A 24802-nucleotide genomic window follows, 5' to 3' on the forward strand; every position below is an offset into this window, starting at 1 on the left:
GGAGTGCTTGTGCATGAATCGCAAAACATTAGGTTGCAGGTGCAGCAGGTTATTAAGAAGGCAAATGGAATGCTGGCCTTCATCGCTAGAGGAATTGAATTCAGGAGTAGGGAGGTAATGTTGCAACTGTATAAGGTACTGGTGAGACCGCACCTGGAGTACTGTGTCCAATTCTGGTCTCCATATTTGAGGAAGGATATACTGGCTTTGGAGATGGTCCAGAGGAGGTTTACTAGGTTGATCCCTGGGATGAAGGGGTTGACTTATGATGAAAGATTAAATCGTCTAGGATTGTATTCGCTCGAGTTCAGAAGAGTGAGAGGAGATCTTATAGAAACATATAGGATTATGAAGGGTATGGATAGGATAGATATAGGAAGGTTTTTTGAGCTGGCCGGGGTAACTAAAATGAGAGGACACAGTCTCAAGATTCGGGGGAGTAGATTTACGACAGAGATGAGGAAAAATAGTTTTTCCCAGAGAGTAGTGAATGTTTGGAATTCTCTATCCAGGGAAGTGGTTGATGCTGCTTCATTAGACATATTTAAAATTCGGTTAGATAAATTTTTACATGATAGAGGAATTGGGGGATATAGGGAGAAGGCAGGTAGGTGGAGTGGTCATTGTTCCTAGGCCATCTTCCAAATGGGCTTGCCAGCTTCTCCTGTTCCAGTCCCAGTTGCTGCTGCTGTCAAACTGCAGAACTGAATTGTCTCTGTCTGTCTGTTTGTCTGTCTCTCTCTCTCTCACAAAGAAAGCCTATTTTATTCTCTCTGCTTACAAAACCACATGACACTCTTAGAACAGCAAGCTCCACTGCAGACAGTCTGTGGCTCCGACAAGTTTTTTCATCTGTTGCCTTTTTGTAAACAACAATTCATTAGTGAAGTCTCTTGGGCACTATCCAAAGCTTTTGCAAAGGCTCTGGGACCAACATTTCAAGCATGAGCAGAACTCCAGTATTTTCAATAAGATCTGTTTTAAAGCATTTGTATGTGACCTACTCTTTAAAAAAACCTTCCCCAATTTATCTCCAAAAAACATCTATGTATTGTCACACCATGGAGACATTTCTCACCATCAAGAGGCTGGATATCAACCCTCAACACCCGAACGCTCCAGCATACTTTGAGATTTGGAAGTATGTGATTGAGGCGGTCATCCACACACTGGCTGAGGTCATCAACACTAATCAGAAGAAACTCTTGGTACTACACTCCAAGCTGGGCCCGTGCACCTTTCAGGCTATCCTAGACTGTACAGATTTCAAACCAGCGATGGTGGTCCTGGAAGGCCCCCAATGAACATACTCTACACCCGGTACCAGTTCTGCCACAGGGCACAGCAGCCAGGTGAGATGTCAGACGTGTAACTGGAGACACAGCAAGATCTCGCACGCTTGTGCATGATCGAAGCTGGGGTGACTGCTGGGGAGGTGGAGCAAGTCGTCCGAGATGCCTGCATGTGAGGGTTGTGGTTGAGGGCGACTTGACAGAGACTGTTGGAGGAGAATAATGCCTCCATTATCAGAATCATGGAGGTGGTCTGCTCCCTAGAAGCTGCGGCTCACCATGTAGAGGCCTTCGATGCTCACCTCGCCAAAGACCGGAGTTGCTGAGGGGCCACATGTGGGGGAGATGATTGCTGCAGATCTTGGTGTGGGTCCTGAAAGAACCTCCCTGCAGGGAACTCGCATTGCTCCAAATGTGGCAAGAAAGGCCACTTCGCTTAAGTGTATCTCTCTAAACCCACCAGGAGCGCTGCGGCACTCCACGACCAACCAGGAGCCACTTCTAACTCTCTGGATGCCTTCACATGCATTAATCCGCCCACCACTTCCACCTGCACTGATGTCACTTCTGGCCAGGCCTTCCAACCATGCGACTGCCGTGTGCTCACCACAGGCGCCGCCATCTTTCAGCATCCAACTTCCACCTGCATTTGTGATCCCATTTCCGCCCAAACCAATGACATCACTTCTGGTTGAGTTGCCCCAGCACACTAACATTATGTACGTTACCTGGGTGCCGCCATCATGGGTTAGCCAACCCCCAAACACCCCGACTTGCAATCCAGATGGCGTGGTCAACATGTGTGCATACAAAACCGCGCATTCGCTGCACCCCACACTCCTAAAGGAACCCACTGGCCGCTACTCGCCACAACCGTCAGGGAGAAGCAACACTGACCCCGAGGCAGTCCTAGTGAGCACCACGCTAATGGAAGACATTCTCCATGGACTCGGGCGCTGGATGATGGACACTGCTGTCAACGGGAAGGTAATAAAATGCCTGTTAGATAGCGGTAGTACTGAGAGCTTTGTGCACCCGAATGTGGTCTGTATGCTGAAACTCAAAGTATGCCCAGCGAACTTCACTATCGATTTTGCCACCCATCATAGGGTGCTGCTTGGTGAACTTGACAGTAGAGGCGGGGGGAACATATCAAGGGTTCAGGCTCCTGGTCATGCCCAAGCTCTCTACCCTGATTATCCTGGGACTAGACTTCAAATGTCACCTCCACAGCCTCACCCTTACCTTCAGTGGCCCACTCTCTCCATTCACCATCCACAACTCAAAGTCCACTGACCTCCACCCCCCCAGACCACCTGCAGGTTCTCCACCTTGCGGGTGCCCCCTCCATCCCTCTTCAACTACCTGACACCAGACTGTAAGCCTATAGCTGCCAGGAGCAGGTGTCACTGTACGACCAACAGGACCTTTATCAAAGCCGAGGTATGAAGGCTTCTGGCAGAAGGAGTTATAGAGCCCAGCACCAGCTTGTGGAGTTCCCAGGTCCTTGTCATAAAAGGGGGAAGCAAACCGAGGATGGTCATCGACTATAGTCAGACCATCAAACAGTACACCCAGCTGGACATCTACCCATAGCCCGCATTATTTACATGGTCAACGAGATAACCCAGTACAGGGTTTTCTCCACAATTGACCTGAAATCGACCTACCACCAGCTCCCCATCCATGCCTGGGATAAACCGTATATCTCCTTTGAGGCAGATGGACACCTCTACCAGCTCCACTGGGTCCCATTTGGGGTCACAAATGTAGTTTCTGTTTTCCAGTGGGGGATGGATCACATGGTAGACTGGCACAATCTAAGAGCAACCTTCCCATACCTGGGCAATGTCACCATCTGGCAGAGGCACTGAACCTCACTTACAATAGGTAGAAGTGAGTGTTCAGTACCACCTGCCTCACCAACTGGGGTGCATTGTGGAACATGGTGTCATCGGTCCTGACCCCGAATGCATGCACCCCAAATGGAACTGCCCCTCCCCCACACGTTCAAGGCTCTCCACAGGTGCCTTAGGCTTTTCTCCTTTTACTCCCAGTGGGTACCCCTGCTTCTCAGACAAGGTCCACCCACTGGCCCAAACCACCACTTTTCCCCTCCCTGCCAAAGTGCAAGCGGCCTTCACCCTCATCAGACAGGGCATCGCCAGTGTTACGATGCATGCAATGGACGTGACTACCCCATTTCAGGTGGAGTGCGATGCCTCTGACATTGCTCTCGCTGCCACCCTCAAGGGGGCAGACCTGTGGCCTTTTCCTCCAGGACCCTCCATGGATCAGTGCTCGGACACTGTGCCATTGAAAAGGAGGCCCAAGCGATCATGGAAGTAGTCCCCCACTGGCACCACTGCTTGGCAGGCAGGAGGTTCACCCTTCGCACAGACCAGCGCGCAGTGGCATTCATGTTCAGCACCACCCACAGAGGCAAGATCAAAAATGACAAGATCTTGCACTGGAGAGTCATGCTGGCCACCTTCATCTATGACACCCAGTATAGTCTAGGAAAGTTCAATGACTCCCCCGATGCCCTGTCCCGGACCTACACCAGTGTGCAGTCCAAAGAGCTTCAGGCGCTGCACAAAACCCTTTGACACCTGGGTGTCACACACCTGTAGCACTTCATTACGTCCCAGAACCTTCCTTTACCGTCCAAGAAGTCCAGAACATGATTAAGTCCTGCTGGATCTGTTCAGAGTGCAAACCGTGCTTCTTGCACCCACCACAGACCCAAGTAGTGAAGACCACTCAGCCCTTCAAGCGACTCAGTGTTGACTTCAAGGAAATACTGCCTTCCACAAATAAGAATGCATATTTCCTCTCAGTCATAGACAAATACTCCCATTTTCCCTTTGCCATTCCTTGCCCCGACACTTCCACCACTTCTGTTATCAAGACACTGGTGCAGACCTTCACTGTGTTCGGATACCCGGCATTTATCTACAGCGACCCGGGGTCCAGCTTCATGAGAGAGGAGTTGCACCAGTACCTGATGTTGCAAGGCATCGCGGCTAATCGCATGACTAGCTACAACCCCAGGGGCAAGGGGCAGGTGGCGCATGAAAGTGGGCTAATCAAGAAGGCAGTCCTTCTGACCCTGGCTGGTCCTTCAACTATTGGTAAGAGATCCTCCCCGAGGTACTCCACGCTACCAATCAGACCCCTCACAAACACATTTGCTCGGAAATTAGTGACTGGTGTCTCCCAGCTAGCATGGTTGATGTCTCTGGGAGCAGTTTTCCTCTGTAAACACGAGGACCCACAAATCCGACCCCGTGGTCGAACAGGTGCACCTCCTTCCTTCAAACCCAAATTACACCCTCTTACCCGGACATCCCTGGCCCATCCTGGATCCCCCAGGAGCCAACACCCTCTCTCCACTTCTCCAAAGGGCCCCACCCCACACCTACAACCCCACTCTGCCAGATGCCATTCTGCCCACACCACCAGCCATCCTGGACCCAGTTGACCCTCAGGTGACTCCGCTCCTACTGACCATTGACCAGGATCCCATCCTGCAATGGTCCCAGAGGCACAGATGACTGCCGGACTGCCTGAACATACAACCGCTACACTGGCTGCATTCCTACCAGCCTATTTCGGGGGCATCCACTGTACCTGCTGGTTAGCAACCTGGGAGGCTGGCTCCACCTGCTGGCAGTCAATCACCGGCCCATATAAAGACTTGAGTCAGCCCCTTCAGAGAGCCAGGCACTTGGAGCCAGCAAAGATACTGAGACTGGTGTACGTTTAGGCTAACTAGTCTATTGTACAGTCTGTGGACTTTGCGACAGAATTATTCACACAGCAGCACTCACAATTTAATTTAAATTCATTTAGAGGACAGGTAAGTTTTAATATTAAACATGTATTTTAATGAAAAACGTTTTGTGCTAAAGGTTTGGCCTGTGGGTCGGTGCGTGACCATGCCTGGTTGGGGGTGGGAACGAGACCTCAATTAGAGGGGCAATGCCTGAGAATGTCCCCCTCGGCACAGACACTGATCAGTGTTTGCAGTCAAGTGAAGCCATGCCTTTGCAGTTCTGAAATATTTACCACTGCCCTCAAGATTTTTCATCTCTGGATCCACCCAAGTCTGTCCCAGAGAGATTAGCTGAACCTTGGAGTCAATGATGCATAAACGGATTGGGTTGTTGATTGAGCACTTCATTTCTTGAGTGAGTCAATTGTGTCAACTTTGCTTGCTGGCAGGAATGATTGGGGATATTCAAATCAGTCTACACAATCTGGCAAGGGTCACAGGGCAAAGATTTTTGAACAGGGTTTCTGAAACCTATTGCATGCTTGCCAATTTGGTAACTTCATGGAAAGTCTGAGATGTCACACTCATTGAAATAGTGCATGGATTGGAGGAGTGCACAAATCCACTGTCATTTAAATATAGAGGAATTATAATTTTTGCACAAAGAATCAAGAAGCAGGAGAAAATGTCAGTGATTACTCGTAGATTTATTCAGACAATTTCAGCTTTTAAAATCAGTTATATAGGACACTGCAACGGCAGATGTTATGTTCCTAAAATGATGAGCAGATCCAATTGGTTGTGGATGCCAACATTTCACATGTAATTGGCTGGTAAAATCCAATGTTATTTATTTTGGAGAAAAAAACCCAAAAAATGCACAGAGCACAACTATAACAGTAGCTTGTAGTCAGAAGGCAGCAGCATCAAATTGATTACTGAACAAGGTTTACATTGGGCTTACTGGAGGCATGAATACTCACATAAAGTAGGAGCCATTTGTACAAGTCTTTTTCATTAAGGTGCCAAAACAGTTCTTATGTCTGCGGGAAAGCCTTCAGTAATGGCATGCAGAGCCAAGTCCAAATTTCTACGCAGAGCAATGCTACCAACGTGTATAGTTCACAGTGAGGAAATTCTTTAAGTCGAGAAATGCAGATCTGGACATGGTATAACATTGAAAATCAGCTAGGTAAAAGATATCAAGGTTTGTAAGGAACAGAGGCAACTCTTGGACTGCTCGAATTGGCAGGAAGCTTGAAGATCAATGAAAGGTTGGATGCCAATTAACAACATCTCAAGGTCTGTAGTGTAAGGATTTTGATAGAGGGAAGGGAGGGGGTAGAGGGGGGGGGGTTTCATTCTTTTAATATATTCCACATGTAACTTTTTTAATATATAATTTTTGAACTTTTGCAATGTAATTCATGCAGCGGTTTAACATTAATAAAGAAAATATTCAAAAATAAAAGGATCTGTAGTGTAACAGATGGGAGCCAAGATCTTCATTAGGTTAGAATTGTTGGATACATCCTATCAATTCAAAGTGGGTCTTGATATTTAGACATTGGTTATAATGCTACCTGTTCTATGATAGGGACTGCAAAGTGTACTTTATTAGTAGTGAAGTGTTTTTTTTTAAAGTAAAGGTGCAACATTTATAACAACTTTCTGTGGAGGAGTTGGAGTGGTTGGGATGATCCACAACATTTGTGCGATGATTTCATTTGTCGGACATTGAGGAAAAGCCAAGTCCCACACTTCCTATCCACTTAAATCACCTAATGACTGTTGGCGCAGATATGGGGATGTTCCTCATTGAGTCGTCCATTTTTCTTCCTGACAACAAGCAGGTTTTCTCATTAAACTGATTATACTTTTTGCTCAATTACTAATAGGTTAGAAGCATTTCACTATTCTTTACTCCATGTTATGGAAATTGAGAGCAGAGGTTTTGAACTTTGCTGTTGATAATCTGACTGAAGAAATTGCTGGTGTCTTCCCTCATTGGGTGCAGCAGAATGCATGCCGTTGTTTGCTGTGGCTGGGCACTTGCTTTAACTGAATATTTTTGCAGCCCTTTTGAGGATTTTCATTTACATTTGCTGTTATGGGTCACTTACTCTATGATGCTACAAACTGAACTGGATTAGCAATGAAGCAAACACAAAATTTATCTGCTTCAGGAGCCCAACAAGAATCAATGTCACACCTGGGATGCACTACATATCATACCCTGTCACAGGATCTAACATTCCTTAAATACAACGACAGAGTGGTGTACTAGGGCTAAAAACTTCACGGCAGAGTTCCACTGAAAGAAATGGCAATAGCGGTGGATGGCTGGGCATTGAGGCAAAGTAAAATAAAAAGTAGTAAAGGGCAGATTATCAGGTCGATTCAACTTTTCATTTAGATCACATATGCTCTGCACTGATTTTCCCACTTCCTTTGTTCCATGTCCCTTTGTAGTCCAGTGCAATAAGGGGGGGAGAGTCTTCACCTCCGGAAAATACATTAGTCAGAAACCAAGAATTCCAGACTCTGCCTTAGTCAATACGAACACATTTCTGGAGCAAAATCAGATAGCACAAATACACATTTCTTTTACTAGCCATAAGCCACTTATTAAAATTCTTGAATGTTTAAAAAAAACATGAATATTCTTGGATCTTTTGCCAACCCATGTATGGGGCAATTAATGAAGGTGAAAGTAATCACTGTGGTGAGCTTCCATTTCTCCTCAGTATTTGAATGGCATCTTCTAAATTCTTTAAACTTATACAGAGAGACATTTAAAATAAATGAAAAATTAAATTTGGAATCTATGCTCACTTTCAAATGCTTAAATCAGCAATGTATCAAACAGTGGTCCCAATGTTTTCCATCAACTGCCTTTGTCACCTTCTCTTGGTCTATCTTTGGTACCTTAACTTGTTCCACGACATTTCCTTTCATCATACATTATCGCTCCTTTTGCCAAATAAATCATCCTTCCTGCTACAATGTCAGCGCTTCCACTGGTGCGGACCTGCAGGGAGTGGAGACAGGGCCAGATTAACCTAGTGCGGGGCCTAAATTTTAAAAAATACACATGAAGATTAAAACAATGGAGAAGTAGGCCACCAAATGCCAGAGGAAGCACAGAGCTCCTCCACAGGCTTCTACTGCCCAGTCCAACTACCAATGGCTCTGCACAGATTTTAAACAGGCTGTTAAAGGAGCTAACAGTATTTTATTTTAAAATCCTGTGACCATGGAGATCTGGGCAATAGATGGCAGTGCCTGTGTTTGGCAGTTACTCAAGGGGTTGCAGACTCCAGAGAAGCAAAGGACTGGAGTAGGGCAACAGTAAAGGGGAAAACACCACCCACTGAGAAGGAGCAAAGGAGAAAATTCATTAGGATGGTGACCATTACACACACACACCCACCCTTGTTGGCAATTCAAGACGAGGAACCCACACAGGCTGCGGTCAAAGGATTTACCTCAGGCCTGTGGACTGCTGCAGACTGGCTGAAGGGGAACCAGGATTTGAAAGGGTACCAAAGGTAGGAAGGGCTTCTGAGAGGCCTCTGGTGCTGAAGGTTTCCTGATTATGTTGATGGTTTGGATCTGGAGTTCGGATTACCAATGATTTGGACTGAAATTCTTTGTGTCTGCAGAGACCATGAAAGTGCAAGAGGCAAATCCACAGATATACAATGAGTCTGAAGGGACCCTCCTTTGTTTCTTTTTCTCTAACTGGGCAATTTCTGCTGATAGTGAATCTTTGACCAACTTACAGCAGACAAAATGATTTTAGCTCTTTTATTATTCCTCTATGACAGTAGAAGAAACTTTGAATCTATCCCTGCCTCTGTATTCCTAGTCCTCCTGCTTGTGGTGAAATGGCATTTTTGTTTTCTTCTTCACAGATGCTGATTGGTTTTCTGAGCATTTTGGTTTTTTTTACTTCCAAAGAATACTTGGTAAACTTTTTTTCTGGGAAAGGCCTGTGCTCCTCTCTACATCTATGGATCTGATGTCTTGTACTTTAATATTGAGCTGTCTTGCCATTTCTTGTTTTGTTTTAATTAATCTTAAAACATCTGTGCCGAGAGTGTCCCTCTAAAAGAATTCACTGGACATCACCTCATGTATAAACTTTTTCATGAGTTAAGCTACTGCTTGGAAGTGCCAGGGATTCAGATGCAATCTTGACTTTGAGCACATTTTGGAGTCTGTACATTCTTGCAGTGACCAGGTAGGTTTATCAAAATGGCTGTGGACAAGTGTGTCCACTTCAAATTGTTCAGAGGTTTCCCCACCTAGAAACCCCAGATGAACAATTAAATTTGGAACCTGCTGAGAACCAGATCACAGGCATTTAAGTCTGGAGATCCAGAAACTACACAAAGAGCAGAAACAAAATGGAGATTCTAGACAAAAATGGAACCAACAAAGGATACCTGACCACTGTTGGCAGGGCCTAATTAAGTAACCTGCTACAAGACCAAATGGTGCAGTAGGAGACAGCAAATCTTCATTTCTAGATAAACTCAATACCTCTTACGCCCAGCTTGTCCACCAGATCAATGAAGAACCATTGTGCATCCATCCCTACATCTCTTGATGACACTCTTCTGACAGTATCTAAGGATGACATGCAGGGTGCCTTAAGGAGATTGAATCCAAGGAAAGCATACAGTCTGGATGGTGAACCTGGCCGAGTACTGAAAACCTGTGCTGACCAACTTGCCATATAGTTCTGGATATCTTTCACATCTCACTCTGGCATGGTATGGTTTCCACCTGCTTTAAATAGGGCTTAATCATTGTGGTGCCCAAGAAGAGTGTGTGACCTGCCTAAAAGACTACCGTCCAGTGGCATTCACAATGATGAAGTGTTTTGACAGGCTGGTGTTGAAGCATATCAGCTCTTGTCTCAGTGGCAATATGGATCAATTCCAATTTGTGATACAGCAAAAGGAAAGAAGGAGATTCCATCTCAATGGCTCTACACAAAACTCTGAAACACCTGAACATCAAAGATGTATAAATTAGCACTTCATCAACATCAGCTTGACATTCAACACATCATCCTCCTCAAAACTGATCAGTCTAAGTCCTGAGCCTCAATACCTCACTGTGTAGTTGGATCCTGGATTTCCTCACCTCTAGTCATCAATCAGTAAAATTCAGTAAGAACATCTCCTCCACAGATTTCATCAGTACCGGAGCTTTCTTAGCCCCCTGTACTACTCGCTTCACACCTATGAATTTGTGGTTCATTATGACAACAGCACAATTTACAAATTTACTGATGATACCATGGAAATAGGTTGCATCAAAGGGACAATGAGTCGGCATACAATAGGAAGATTGAAAACTTGGCTGTAGAGCCTACCAAAAGTTCAAAGTTCATATTTTTTGTCAGAATACATTCATGACATCACACACAACCCTGAGGTTCTTTTTCCTGTGCCACCAAAAGTAAGGACCTGATTGTTGACTTAACAAAGGGAAAACTAGAAGTATACGAACTAGAAATCATTGGGGATCAAAAGTGGAGAGGGTGAGCAAATTTAAATTCTTGGGAGTCACTATCTTGGAGAACCTTCCCTGGACCCAACATACTAATGACATTGTGAAGAAAGCATGTTAAAAGTTGCAGAGATTTAGTATGACATTATAAATCTTGGCAAATCTCCACAGATGTGTAGTGGAAAGTGAGATTACTGGCTGGTATGGGGGCACCAATACCTCTAAGTGGAAAGCCCTGCAAAAGGTAATGGACATAGCTGCACACATCACAGGCAAAACTCTCCCCACCATTGAGAAAATCTACATGGAATGTTGCCGTCAGAGAGCAGCAGCAATCATCAAACATCCACACCAGCCAGATCATGCTCTGTTTTCAGTGCTGCCATCAAGAAGGAGGAGTAGGTTCCACAAGACTCGTACCTGCAGTTTCAGGAACAGTGCTACCCCTCCACCATCAGACTCCTAATCAACAGACTCGATCTGAGTCTCATTTAAGGGCTCTTGCTTAAACATTATTTTTTAATTGAATATTTTTCTGATTGCACAGTTTGTTTACATTTTTTGTTTACATTTCTCTCTTTTATAAATATATTTTCTTGAATACATTTTTTTGCACTACTGATAAGTGGGAATTCTGCCTGGCCCACAGGAAAAAGAACCTCAGGGTTGTGTGTGATGTCATGTATGTATTCTGACAATAAATCTAAACTTGGAACTTTTCTTTGAAGTATTTTCCTCCCACATCCCTAAGATGTGTGGACTGGTCTACTAATCTAATGGGCTACTATAAATAGTCCTTTGTGTGGAAATGAGTGAGAAAATCTTTGGGGGTGGGGGGGGAAGAGAGTTGATGAGAGTAAGGGGAAAATTAAAAAAAATATGATTAATGTAGATGAATGTAAACAGGTAATTACTGGAGCAGACAATTGGTTAAAGAGCTTGTTTCCACAGTGTATTTATTTATAACACTATAATTTTTTTTTTACGTAGAACTTGCATGATTTTTTTCCATTCTAAAGTGTCTCCCTATCTTCCTGGAGTGACCACTCACACAGGAATGACTAAAACTCCAAATATCCATATTATACCTCAAGCTTAGACTGAATACCTGGAGCGGTATTTTTGTAGGCTGGACGCCCTATTTATTTGCCCGTTGTTCGCGGATCACCTACAGTTCAGTTTAGACCATGGGCATTCTGTGAAAATTACTCAGGGTGGAGGAGATAAATTGCTGGAGCAACAATGAGTCCTTATTCCCGTTTTAATCTTTTTATACAGACCGTGTTCTTGGAAATTGGGAATAATTTCCTGGAGCACAGTGTCTGTTTATTTTTTTTTAAACACATATGACTTTAAATGCTTTGAATGCCAATTGTAGTAAATTTGCATTTGTGCTAGATTATTTATATCAGATTTTTTAAATTAGCTCTTAGAAACTTTTAGACATTTCAAGACTAAGAATATTGTTACATAAATGGAAGCTTTCATTCTCTATTTTTAAAAAGTTGTCCTTCTGTTGGAATTTTACAGCTTGAGAAAAAAAACAATTTTGTTTGAAAAATTCTCTGAACTTGTGCTTTTAACTTCAATGAATACACCAACCAAAAAAAGAAACATTTCCATCAAATTAGTTTGCCAGAACTTCAGCAAGGTTGACCAGCTTTGGATCTCTTCTTTTGGTAGTGACATTATGAATAAAAACAACTCTCACCTGAGGGTGGGGAGTCGGAAATGAAGAGACATCCCTTTGATGATCATCTATGAGAAAATGACTTGGGTGCAACTTGTGAAACTTAAGTGGCATCACTTTAAAAATTCTGTTTCATAAACAAAGTTAACAATAGCCAGACTCCAGAATTTTAAAGTAAAATTATTTTCAACTTCTGGGATTCGAAAGAGACTAAATTTGATGGAACCTGAAAGGGGGCTTGAGGATTGCAGTGCAGCACTAATCCACCGCTGTTGCTTCCAATGGGAAAAGGCAGTTTCATCGACTTTGTATTGTCAGCTTATTATAATGATTGCTGCAGTAATGGTTCTGATGAGTAACTGCAATTCTCAGTGTGTCTCATTGCCCGAATGGACCAGCAGTGGTGGTGTCTGACCTTGGTGTTTTAATGCTTGGATACATGTGAAAAAGTACTAGTGTACTGTTACTGGAGCACATTGTGGAAATCAGGAAATGACCAACTGTCCTGCCAAGTGAGGCCACCTGCAAATTAAAAAGACAACACTTTCTATTCTGTCTTATCAGTCTCCAACCAGGCAATATCAGCTTCTCCAAGTTTTATTAACCTTACTCTCACACATTTAGCATTGCTCTGATGCAAACCCCACCAACAGCTCAAAGATTGCACATAATCAATGAACCATGTCAGTAGAGGAAAGGATTTTGTTTGGATGTTCTAATTTATTCAAGCTCCATGGACCCTACTTCAGCTCTGACTTCCAGAAGTAACTTGACCACTGTAAGTTGCCCTTGTCTGTTAAGAGCACTGCGACTTTGTGATTGTGACCACCCCTGGAAATGTGATTCAAAGGTCAACCCATTAATATCTTTGATTCTTTACTTTATCTCCCAGGTTGTGTGTGACTTCTGTGGCCACATCACTCACTCGACATTAGTTACTCAATGACAAAGGCTCTTTCAATCCATTTGTCAGCCCACTTTCATTTTCTATCTTTCCTTTTTTGCTTACTTTCTTGGTTCTTATTGAAGTATTGGGAAACATGCTGGTTTAGATTGAGAATTGGTTAACAGAAAGGATGCAGATGCTCATTGTCACACAAGACAGTACAGATGCTGAAAATCTGCCTGAAGATGGTCCTGATTCAGGTTCCCCACCTAAAACGTTGGCCATACTTTGCATCCATGATGCTGCTAAACCTGCTGAGGTTTTTGATTTCCCAGCAGTTTATCTTTTACAACCACAGATCATGATCAGATTGCGAGATTATGATCAGATGGGTCCTGCAGCTGGTCATTAAGATGAATGACTCAGATGAAGTGATCAAGTATAATATTTTCAAGTTTAGTTCTGCTAGAAAGCTGGTTAGTCTTGTGAAGTATGCGAAAGATTAAGAAGATTAAGCATGATATAGATAGTGAATGGCAAGCATCCAGCAAAAGTTGAGGGAAATGAGCATTTATTCATTTGTGAGAAATAAAATTGAAAAAGTGGAGTATTTTTAAATAAAGAGACATTGAAATAGAGATTTGCAGTGTCCTTGAACACAAATCATTAGAAATTACTGTGCAGATTCCACTAATAATTAAGATGGCAAAAAAAAATTTGGCCTTTATTACCCAAAGATTTGATAGAGAAGAGGGATATCTTTCTCCAATGATGTAGAATCCAAGACACTGTCCACCAAAGGAAGAATGTATTCCAGTACTGAAGGAGTGCAGGACAGGTTCATCAAATTCTTGGAATAACAACATTGTGATATGAGGGAGAGTCCATGTAGATTGGAATTGACTCCCTTGAATTGAGAATGAGAAGAGACATCATAGAAATTAACAACGTTCTTAAGGAGCTTGATAGGTTAGGGGTGGGGCTGATGTTTCACCGGCTGAGGTATCAACAACCAAGAGCATTGCTGGAGTAATTTGGTAGAACCAAGTGTTGGAAAGATCCAGAAAGCCATTATTACTCCATGAGGATATTACTCCAGCAGAATAGTTCTAAGCAAGGGCAGATTTCAGGGCTGCCAGGGCAATTTTGAATTCTGCCAACACTAGAATCTGGATTCATGATAGCAAAGCAGTCTTCTTATTTGCACTTTGTGTGACCTATGTCCCAATGGAAGCTGTATTTGGAGCCATTGGGTTTTGTACCATGTTTGGATCTGCACCTGCTGTCACGAAGCTTGACATCATCCATGGTTTCCCCAGATGTTTTGTTACCTCTGATATCCCCAAATATATGCAGGCTTATTGGTCCCTGTAAATTGCTCTGAGGGTGTAGATGTGTGGTAGAATTTGGGGGTAGATGATAAAAAGGCAGGGAAACTAAATAAGGGATTCATTCGTGTAAATATGCAAAGGCAATGTTTCATTGGTTGAAGGAGCTGGTTTCCATGTTGTGTGACTATATGACATCTGAAGTTATTCACACTTATGATATGGTTGAGAAAACATCACAACAAGCATCTCCTAAGCATCCAATACCGTGCACAAGGCATATGCAGTGAAACCAATAACTGAACCAAACTAGTTTGTTTTCCCTGCATTATGTGCCATCCTATTGATTGTTTTCATGCCTGACTGAATTTCTAGATCAGTGTCTGAAACTAGTTCTAGTGGATAGAAAAATAAACCTTGTAGAAGAGCTCAGTCAAACAGGACGGGGATAATTAATGGTAATTCTGTATAATTCCTGAGAGAAAGAATAGGACAATTGTCTAAGAATAAGTATTTTCTTCAGAATTATGCTTTGTGATTGAGAAATACTACAGTTGGTTCTATGTTCAGACCAAGAATGAAAAAAAATGAAGGCATAAAAATTCAGATACAACCTGAATGTGTAAAATCATAGCTGAAGAGTGAGTAGAATGGCTGAGATGCAAATGTCAAGCCACATTTTTGAGGGAAGCTGGGTTTTCAGCATCAAATTAACTCAGAAGCAGTCTTTGGACAAATTAAATTGCAAGGTATTAAAGAAAGCTTTAATCAAGGATTAAACAATTTGGTCATTTTACCTGGAGTTCTTACTTGTTGGAGCCAGAAAAGGATAAATTAGGGATAATAATTTTAATTCCAAAATTTAAGATTATAAATCCATGTTTTGCAAAATTTAATTTAAATTATTAGTTAATTATTTTAATCCAAGTATTTCTAAAGTTATGTTAAATGTTTTGCACCTTTTAGTTTAACGTAGCAAAAATTTTAAAAGGATTCTACCATCTGCTTTGTTGAAGCAGATATTTCTAAAGTGGGGGAGAGTTAAATAGTCACATGGTTTCTGATTCAAAGCTTCAAGTGTCTTTTAAGATAATATTTGAACTAAATAATGATGTATATACTGGTCCCATATCCCCACTGAATGTTAGCGAGGTGACCTGAAACCCAAAATCTAATCCTTTCTCTGTTCTGTTCCTATTGACAGTATAAGATCAACAATTTTACTCATTTTCTCTGAGGCCTTTTTTTTAGTAGCGAATGTGAATTAATGATTTTAGCACAATTATGCAAATCTTGTCCATTTACAACAAATTCCTGTCATTTAATCTGGCTCCTGAAATGACAATGCCTTAATCCTTAGTTTTAAAGTCTTTCTATGGCCTTCCTTCCACATCCGATGGTGTTGAGTACTTTGATAACCTTGGAGCTGAATCTAATTCTAGCCTCATGCATATCCTCAGTATTAACAATCGTTGAAATTTAATTGACAAAGAAACTCCTTAAACACCTTGTGGCTTTATTTCTCTTCCTCTAAGCCATTCTCAGTGGGGGCCCTACATCATTCATCCCCTCCCCACCCCAAATCCCTCCTGCCTTGGGGGGGGGGGAGCACAGCACTTTTAAATAAGTCTTTTTTTCTTTTCATCTAACTGTGGTAAACCACTAAGTGTATATTTATCTGTCAGGGCACACCTATTGGCTGGCTGTACCTGTGGCTCCACCACAGGTAACTGTTCCACAGCCCCTCCATAGCTCAGGACAATCAACCAGCATGGATTGTGAGTAAAAGCCTGTCAATTTTGCATGACTTCCAGTCTTTTGGAATTATTCATGGTTACATCAATTTTATTCACAATAGAATGGAGGCAAGTCCATGCTGGTTGACTGTCGAGCTAGGGAAGGGGGCTGTGGAACAGTCACCCTTATTCAGGAATTTGTGGGTATGCCACAACAGATAAATATAACGTAAGATAAATGCATCTCGTGTAATTTTTTATGTAATTGGCAGGAGAGAAGTATGGAAGGCCCCAAAACTTGACTACTTCACAGGGAAGGGACCCAGAAACTTTGAGCAGAGTCCTCGAGAGCGAGCATAGTCAAAGCAGGGTTAAAAAATGGCTGATTTAAGATACTCCTTTCAAAGTTTCACTAAATATTGTTTTATATTCTTCCTGTGAAATCGCAAATTACGTTTATTGCATCAGTGCATTTTTGGAAAATGTTCAACAAATTAGGCTGCATCTGTGGAGAGAAAAAGGCATGAATTTGTCTAGTCAATGGAATTTGTCAGAATTAATAGAATTGGTATGTTTTATAATCAGATTAATTATAAAGTAAAAAAGCATTGGCAATGTGCAATCACTCCTCTTCCACGTAATTATGGACATAATATTTGCAAATTAGTTTTTCTCCAACTAATTTGTTTGAGTTCTTGATTCAAATTACCAACGCAAGTTAGATCTCCCTCTCTTGAGGAAAATTCCATGCAAAAGGAGGGGATAAAATATGAATAAGGTCAATGCCAGACAAATCCCCAGCCTCCCTCCACCAATAGGTCTTTCTCAAAGAGGATCAAGGAATATTATGGGATTAATTTCTTCTACATTTTGCTCCCTTTGCCTCCTGCTTTCTACCCTTGAAAGAAAATAGACACCCTGGAAAACCAAAGCCGCAGGAATAATGTGAAGAAAGTTGGATTACCAGTGGAATTTGAAGGATCAGACCCGGTGAAATTTTTTCGTGAATGGATACGGGAGGTATTGAGCGCCAATATGTTTCCCAAGGAGTTGGCATTAGATAGAGTACATAGAGCTTTAAGAAGTAACTAAATGCCTGGTCAACAACCCCGATCTGTTTTGATTAGATGCTTGAGATATCAAGATAGGGAATTAATTTTACAATTGGCAGTACAGAATGTGAAAGAACATAGAGGCCCATTGATGGTTCAAAATAGAAGGAGTATTTTTAGTGCCGGTTTGAGTCAGAATATGACGGCATGGCATAAGGAATTTAATCCGGTGAAAGAGGTCCTTTGGCAAAAGCAATATAAATTTACTTTCCGATTCCCTGCAGTGTTGAAAGTTTTTTTATGGGAATTATGAATCTTGCTTATTTGACAATGAGAGAGAAGCTTTGAGGTTTTCTAAGTCTTTGCCTATCTGAGAAAAGATTGATCTTCCCCAACTCAAATGAGGAAAAATGGAAGTGGAGATGAGTCTTTGAGGGGGTAGAAGCAGGAGAAGGAAGGTCATTTGGCAATAAACCAACATGAGAGTTCACGTGATTCCGAAGAGGGCTCAATGGATGAAGACCAAGTGAATAAAGAATTGGATGTACTTGAGATGTGTGTTCTGAATTTGTGATAAATCTGTCTGGGGGGAGTGTCTGTCTGGGGTAACTCAGCCAAACCCGTCACTCACTTTGTGGCCTGGGCTGCTTCCCGTGTTTTTTGGGAGATAGTACTTGTTACTTAGTGGGAAGGTTATTTTTTAATTATAGATAAGTTCTTATCCTTTTTTTCCTTAAGGAAATGTGTTGTTTTAAATTGTTGGGGTGGAAATCCAGCGGCACAGACAACGGAGAAGATATAATAGATGGCTAATTTAAAGTTTGCTACTTTTAATGTAAATGGGCTTAATAACCCGATTAAGCGTAAGGAAGTGTTAAATTTTATTAAGAAATTTAAAGTAGATATTGCTTTTCTGCAAGAAACCCATTTAACGGATAGGGAACATCAAAAATTAAAAAGAGATTGGGTACGTCAAGTTATTTATTCTTCTTGTACCTCTAAAGCTAAAGGAGTTCAAATTTTAATTCATAAGAATTTATTTTTTTACTTTGGAATCTGTTTATGAAGCTAGTGGAAGAGTATTGATAGATTGTAAGATTTTTTCAGAATCTTGGACTTTGGAGAATATTTATGCACCAAATGTTAATGATGAAGGATTTTTTCCAAGATGTCTTGCTTAACGTGTCAGAATCTAAACATCATATGATAATAGGGGGAGATTTTAATTGTTGTTTGGATCCAGTGATGGATAAATCGAGTAAAGTAGTACAATAGCTAAAAAATTATTGTTTTTGATGGAAAAATTGAATTTAATTGATGTATGGAGGAAAATGAATATGAAAGAGTGTGAGCAGTAGAAGTAACACAGCCACAACGTTGAGGGTCATTAATGACTGTTTTTATTCAAATTCAACACATCCCTTTAAGGGCAGCATGACGGTGCATTGTGACATCATAATCGCTGCCCTGGGTGCACGGTGGAAAGGATGCTGGAGTCAGAGAGAAACCTCTGACGACGCCATTTCCCCATGGATGCCCCACCATGTGGCAATACAAGTGGGGCCGGTTTGCAATGAGGATGTGTGCTGCCACACAACCCACCCCCCAAAACAAGCTACGCATCCTGTCGCTTTGGCGGCTGGCCCCGCTGCTTGAGTGCGGCTGTCTGCACCGACTGTGATAAGTTCAGGTGGGCTGCCTTCAGGCAGTCTACCGTAAAAAGTTCCTCTCTCTCTTTCCCCCCCCCCCCCCCAACGTCCAGGGTGAAGGTTCCGATGGACCGGTGCAAGACTTTATATGACCCCTCATTTGGTCATTGTTGCGGTGCACCTTGTGGTCCCCTCCACACAAAAACGAACTGGGCTGAGCCGAGCTCTTTGGGGAAATGAAACGGCCGGGTGCTGTGCCTGGGGTGGGGGAGCTAGGGAGGCCAGTCGCCTGCGTAGGTCCACCAGCAGGTTTTTGTCGGTGTCCATGGTGTCAGGGTCTGGGCCGAAAAACTCACCCGGCAGGGAATGCGATGCACCAGACCATCTCCGCTGCTGAAGCCTGCAGGCCCTCCTTGGGTGCCATCCTAATCCTGAGGAGGACCCAGGGTAGTTCGTCCACCCAATCTGATCCTGAGCTTGGCCATAAGCGATGCTTTCAGGTGCCTGTGGAACCTCTCCACCAACCCATTGGACTGCGGGTGGTATGCTGTGGTATAGTGGAGCTTGACCCCCAGGAGCTTCACCATCTGAGTCCACAGGGCAGACATGAACTGCACCGCTCTGTCATTAGTGATGTGCACCAGGACTCCAAAACGGGCGATCCATTGGCTGACCGGAGTTCTGGCACATGTCTCTGTGGAGGCCTCCTTAATTGGGATGGCCTCCAGCCACCCTGTGGCTCGATCCACCACCGTGAGGAGGTAACAAGCCTCCTTGGACACCGGCAGGGTCCCGACGACATCAATGTGGATGTTTTGGAATCTGCGAACTGCCAGGTCAAAATTCTGGATGGGAGCTCGCGTGTGTCGATGGACCTTGCAGTCAGCTGGTTCTTGGTTGTGCCACCTGGTTGAGGGCTGCCTCATTTTCACTCTTCGTGTGCCAGAGGGCTGCCCCGCCACGTGGCAATTCAAGCGGGGCTGGTTCGCCAAGAGGATGTGTGCCGCCACAAGAGAAAGATAATTCATATTATTCAGCACAATATGATACTTATTGTAGAATTGACTTTTTAACGTCATCTCAATTAATGGATAATACAGTGGAAACTGAATACAAGGCTAGACTAAAATCTAACCATTCTTTGATGTTGTTGACGTGTGTTGACTTGTGAAATGATGCAATCTTCTTATTGTTGAAGACCTCTCCATTTTCTCACCAGTTATTCTGATTGCCTCTTTGAACCACATGGATTTGTATTGTTTTTATAATTTGGCCGAATGAGAAAAAAAAGTTTGCCTTTATAATACATCAACCTTTGGAATTTGTACAATGTTGTTAAATAAGAACCTACATTTTTCTAGTTCATTTGGAAACAGGAGAAAATATTCTTTTACTGGGGATCCTGATTTTGTTTCCCCACTGCTAGCTGTTTGGAAGCAAGACTGCCACATGGTTTAATCAGACAGATTTCTGCTTCAAATAATCGATTATAAAGTTTTTGGCTTTTTCTCTTGCCTTCCAAGTAGTGCAATTTGCATAAACTATTCTGAAGCTTTATTTTGGAAAGATATTTATTCTCAATGAAGAAAAACAAATGTGATTTGGTAACCTGTTAAGATTCTGAAGCATTGTGAAAAGTTTCCTCCACCCCCCCCCCCCCCCACCATGGGGGAAATGTATTGAGATTTATGCAAAGAGTGCCTGATGTCCAGAATTGAATTATAACCTCCGATTTTTGATCCAAACTCCTTGAGACAGGTGAAGGCAGCATCTGATCTGACCTTTCAGTTTGCTGCTGCCTTGTGTGGGTAAACATTAATTTCCTTTCATCATCCAAGAAGGTCTCAAATTTAAAATTTCATTTTGTATTTAAGTCAATCCTTTGCCTTATCTTGCTCTAGCATTGCACTGTTCCCCACCCCAGGCACCTGTACCCTGTTCCACAAGCTGCTAAGAAATCTGTAATTGTATCCCATTAGTTTCATTGCTCCCAAGCAGTAATTGCACGAATGTTGGAATTCCTCCCTCCATGCTTCACCACTTCATCTCTTATCCTTCCCAAGACATTCCTTAAATCTATCCACATGAAGTCAAAGGCCTTCTGCATGTGTTAAGCAAGCTATAGACTTGCATGCACCTGTGTTGTTTGTGTAATACAGCATGTGTTCCAAGCACCTCGAATCTCCCTAATAACATAGTGAAGCTTCATTTTGACAAGACCCATTTGTAAATGGCATGCAACACCCATCCCTTGTTAAACAAAAATAGGGTTCCTCTTGTCCTCAACTACCATCCAACCAGCCTCTGCATCCAACACATTATCCTCTGTAATTTCTAACATGATCTCACCACCAAGACACATCTTACTCTCTCTCCTCCCCTCTCTGCCTTCTGTGGTTCCCTCATCCATTCATCCCTTCCCATTAATTGCCCACTTGTCACCTTCCACTTGGGTCACAGGAAGTGCCACATTTACCCCCCACAACTCGCTCAACACTATTTGGGCCCAAAACAGGCCTTCCAAGCGTAGCAGATCTTCATTTGTGAATCTGTGGGTGTCATCTACTGCATCCGGTGCTCCTGCTTTAGCCTTCTCTACGTTGGAGAGACTGGATGCAGATAGGAGATTGCTTGGCTGAGTACCTTTGCTCTGTCCGCATCAATGTCAGGGATCTCCAATTAGCCAACAATTATAATTCTGCACCCCACTGCTGTGTGGACATGCCTGTCCATGGTGTAGAAGCCAAATGTGCGTTGTCTGTGGTCGATTATTTGGCTGCAGGTACCAGTGGCATTCTTGGTCCAGAGGCTATGTGCATTCTCTTTGCTGGTGCGCACGCACTATTCATTGTGGATGGTTGGCACATGTGCATGGGTTTTGGGCCCTTGGATTTTAAGTGGCCTGCATTGATGGTTATGACGGGATAGACAGTGGTGAGTAGGGCTCCAATTTTTTCTGTTGACTATTACATGAACATTAGTCATATTAGCAAGGATGCTATTGTTACCAAGTTCATGGACTTTACTACATGACAGTTATTGTTACCACATTATGTGCCTTTTTGTGTTCACTAATAAACTGTTTAATACGCATCTGGACTTCATTATAACTTTATTCAATCATGTCAGAGTAAAGAGGACACTTGGCCTCAGAGTGGCTTTTTTATGGATAGTAGTCGCTACATTTTAGTCAACAGAAAATAGCCACATCTAAAATAGAATTGAATGGACACTGTTGGTACTTTTGGACCGTTTCCCCTCTTTGGATTGGAGTGATAACGAAAGCAATATGTTGGAAATTCCGAGCACAGGCCGCTGTCAACAATCCACCTCCATCGGTCTGAGCATCGGCCACAGAGGGGTCCATGGCTTCTAATCCTAGAACAGAACATCCTATGCACACACTGGTGGAGTCATTTGCTGAGCATCACTGCAATATTGACTGCTGCCGTAGTGGAAACTCGCTCGTTGACAGCAGGGCATCACAGCCATCAGCAATAGTAGGATTACGATTGTGGATTCCTTCTGTGTATTTGCTGCAAGTTTGAACACAGTTTGGAGGTGCTGCCGCTTGTCCATTGGGGACTGTTGATTTTGGGCTTGTGTTGTGTATGCGTGGTGCTCGAGCTCAGCGGACGGTTGGAGGGAAATGGGCAAAATAGCCACCACTACTGCTGCTGCCTTCGTTGTCACTGAGGCCTAAAGTATCACAGACTTGCAGGTTGTAAATCTCGGATCAGAACTGCACATGTGACATCTCCAGCAACAATACCTCCTACGAGCAACAGTGAACAGAGAAACAAATCCTCAGCCGTGGAAAGGGAAAATGAAATCACTGCATCATTAATCCAGCTGCACTGTCTCTCTTCCAGGCCCAAGAAGACGATTCGAGTTTTTGACGGTGAGCCACTTTAATTCCAAGCATTCATTAAATCCTTTGAACACAGTATTGAAAGCAAGAACAAAACCACAGATTGTTTCTATTATTTGGAACAGTGAACAAAAGGGCAGCCAAGGGAACTTGAAAGGAGTTACTTGCATGTGGCCTCAGACAGAGGATTCAGGAAGGCAAAGTCTTTCCTACAGGAGCATTTTGGCCACGAGCATAAAATTGCTGACGATTATATAGAGAAGGCTCTTTTATGGTCGTCAATAAAATCGGATGTCACAAAAGCTGTACAGGCATACGCCCTCTTTCCAAGACGATGTTGTAATGCCATGGAAGATATCAACTGGATGCATGGGCTTGACATGCCTGCTAATATGCCTGTGGTGGTAGACTATCGGCCTACTACAGGGAGCAACCTCTGTACCTGCAAGAGTGTAAGGGGACAGGACAACACCTGGCTGGCTGTCAATCAGTCTGCCCGAATGGATCAAGCTCCACCCGGTCGGGTGTCAATCACCCTCCGGGATATAAGCCTGCACTCAGAGTTGCTGCACAGCCAGCCTGGCTCTGTGGAAGTCTTTGTGGATTAAAGCCTGTTGCACAGTCTTTATCTTTGTGTGTGTCTGATTCTGGCTAACAGTGCACCACAATGCCAATCATCAGAAGGAAGTTGCCCTACCGGCTGAAGGATACATGGAGAATTGAGTCCTGTGATTTCTGGGGAAAAACACAATCAAAGAATTACCTTTAAGGATATGGTAGATTTCCTTGAAAGGCAAGTGAGGATTGCAACAGAGCCAATATTCAGAGATATCAAAGGCACTCTGATAGTGACCAAAGATGAAAGGAGGTCTAAGTCACTGCCACCACTGTGACTGTTGCAGATAAGGAAAATGATAAAGGAGCTAAGGAAAAGGAGAGTTTGCCTGCTGTGAAGAGCTGTGCAGGAGAACATGCTTTGGAGTTGTGTCCACTGTTGGAAAAGAGGACACATAGGGGAGAAAATCACTTACCTAAAAGAAAATGGAGCATGTTTTGGCCATCTGTGTAAAGGACACATCAGCAAAAGCTGCAGGAAGCGACTCATCTGAAAGCTGCATATCCACCAGAGAAAGAAGGAAATAGAAAAGGAGCAAGCAGAAAGAAAGGAAGCAATTGAAAACTGTGCTGCATCTGATAAGTGGTCGTACTGGGGCCGGTGAGGATAGCTGCAATCTCTCAATAGTGCCTGTACAAGTCCAGGCCAGGAAGGGGAATACTTACGCATTTCTTGACCCAGGGAGCATTGCATCATTTTGCACAGTGGGACTAATGAATAAACTTCATGGAAGAAGGTCAAGGATTCTATTGAGAACTATAGGTCAAAGGAAGGTTGTTGGAACCAGAATTGTTTCAGGCTAGAGATCACTGGACTGGACAGCAGTGATTTTTATGATCTCTCAGGATTGTACACTCAGAAGACTATGCCTGTGCTCAAAGGAATCATCCCACATTAAAATGATATCGATCAGTGTTCTCATCTTAGGAATTATCACATTCCTGAAATTGGCTCGGAGATAGAATTGCTGATTGGCTCAGATGTACCAAAGGCTGTGGAACCACTAGATGTAATATGGAGAGAGGGAGACAGACCTTATGCTGTCCAAACTATGCTTGATTGGACAATTAATGGACCATTAGGAGGAAAAAATAATGCTCAGAAGTCACTGACAGGTGTCAACAGGATATTGTTGTGAAACTTGATGAGCTGTGGGAACACCAATTTAGGACGGACTTTCCCAAGTGTCTCAGTGATGACCAAGAACATTCAAGAGAAGACAAGCAGTTCTTGGATTTAGTTTCAAAACCTGCCAAGCTAGTCGATGTCCATTATTCATTGGATTACCTTTAAAGGAGATTGAAATATGTATGCCTGACAATAGAAGTGTTGCTGAACAATGTACACTGAACCTAAAGAGAAGATTCAAGAGGGATTT

General features: G+C 43.0%; 1 long non-coding RNA gene across 1 annotated transcript; it reads right to left on the bottom strand.

Annotated features, from left to right (window-relative positions):
• Nucleotides 1-5760: 5760 nt before the first annotated feature.
• LOC138762635 (uncharacterized) lies at nucleotides 5761-10404 on the bottom strand. Its single transcript, XR_011356999.1, has 2 exons — nucleotides 10228-10404; nucleotides 5761-8101 (listed from the first exon to the last, which is right to left on the bottom strand). It is a non-coding gene; the product is annotated as an uncharacterized lncRNA (long non-coding RNA).
• Between the last annotated feature and the right edge of the window lie 14398 nt (nucleotides 10405-24802).

Source organism: Narcine bancroftii, chromosome 5 (assembly GCF_036971445.1).
Source record: "Narcine bancroftii isolate sNarBan1 chromosome 5, sNarBan1.hap1, whole genome shotgun sequence".
In the NCBI taxonomy this organism is placed as follows: Eukaryota; Metazoa; Chordata; class Chondrichthyes; order Torpediniformes; family Narcinidae; genus Narcine; species Narcine bancroftii.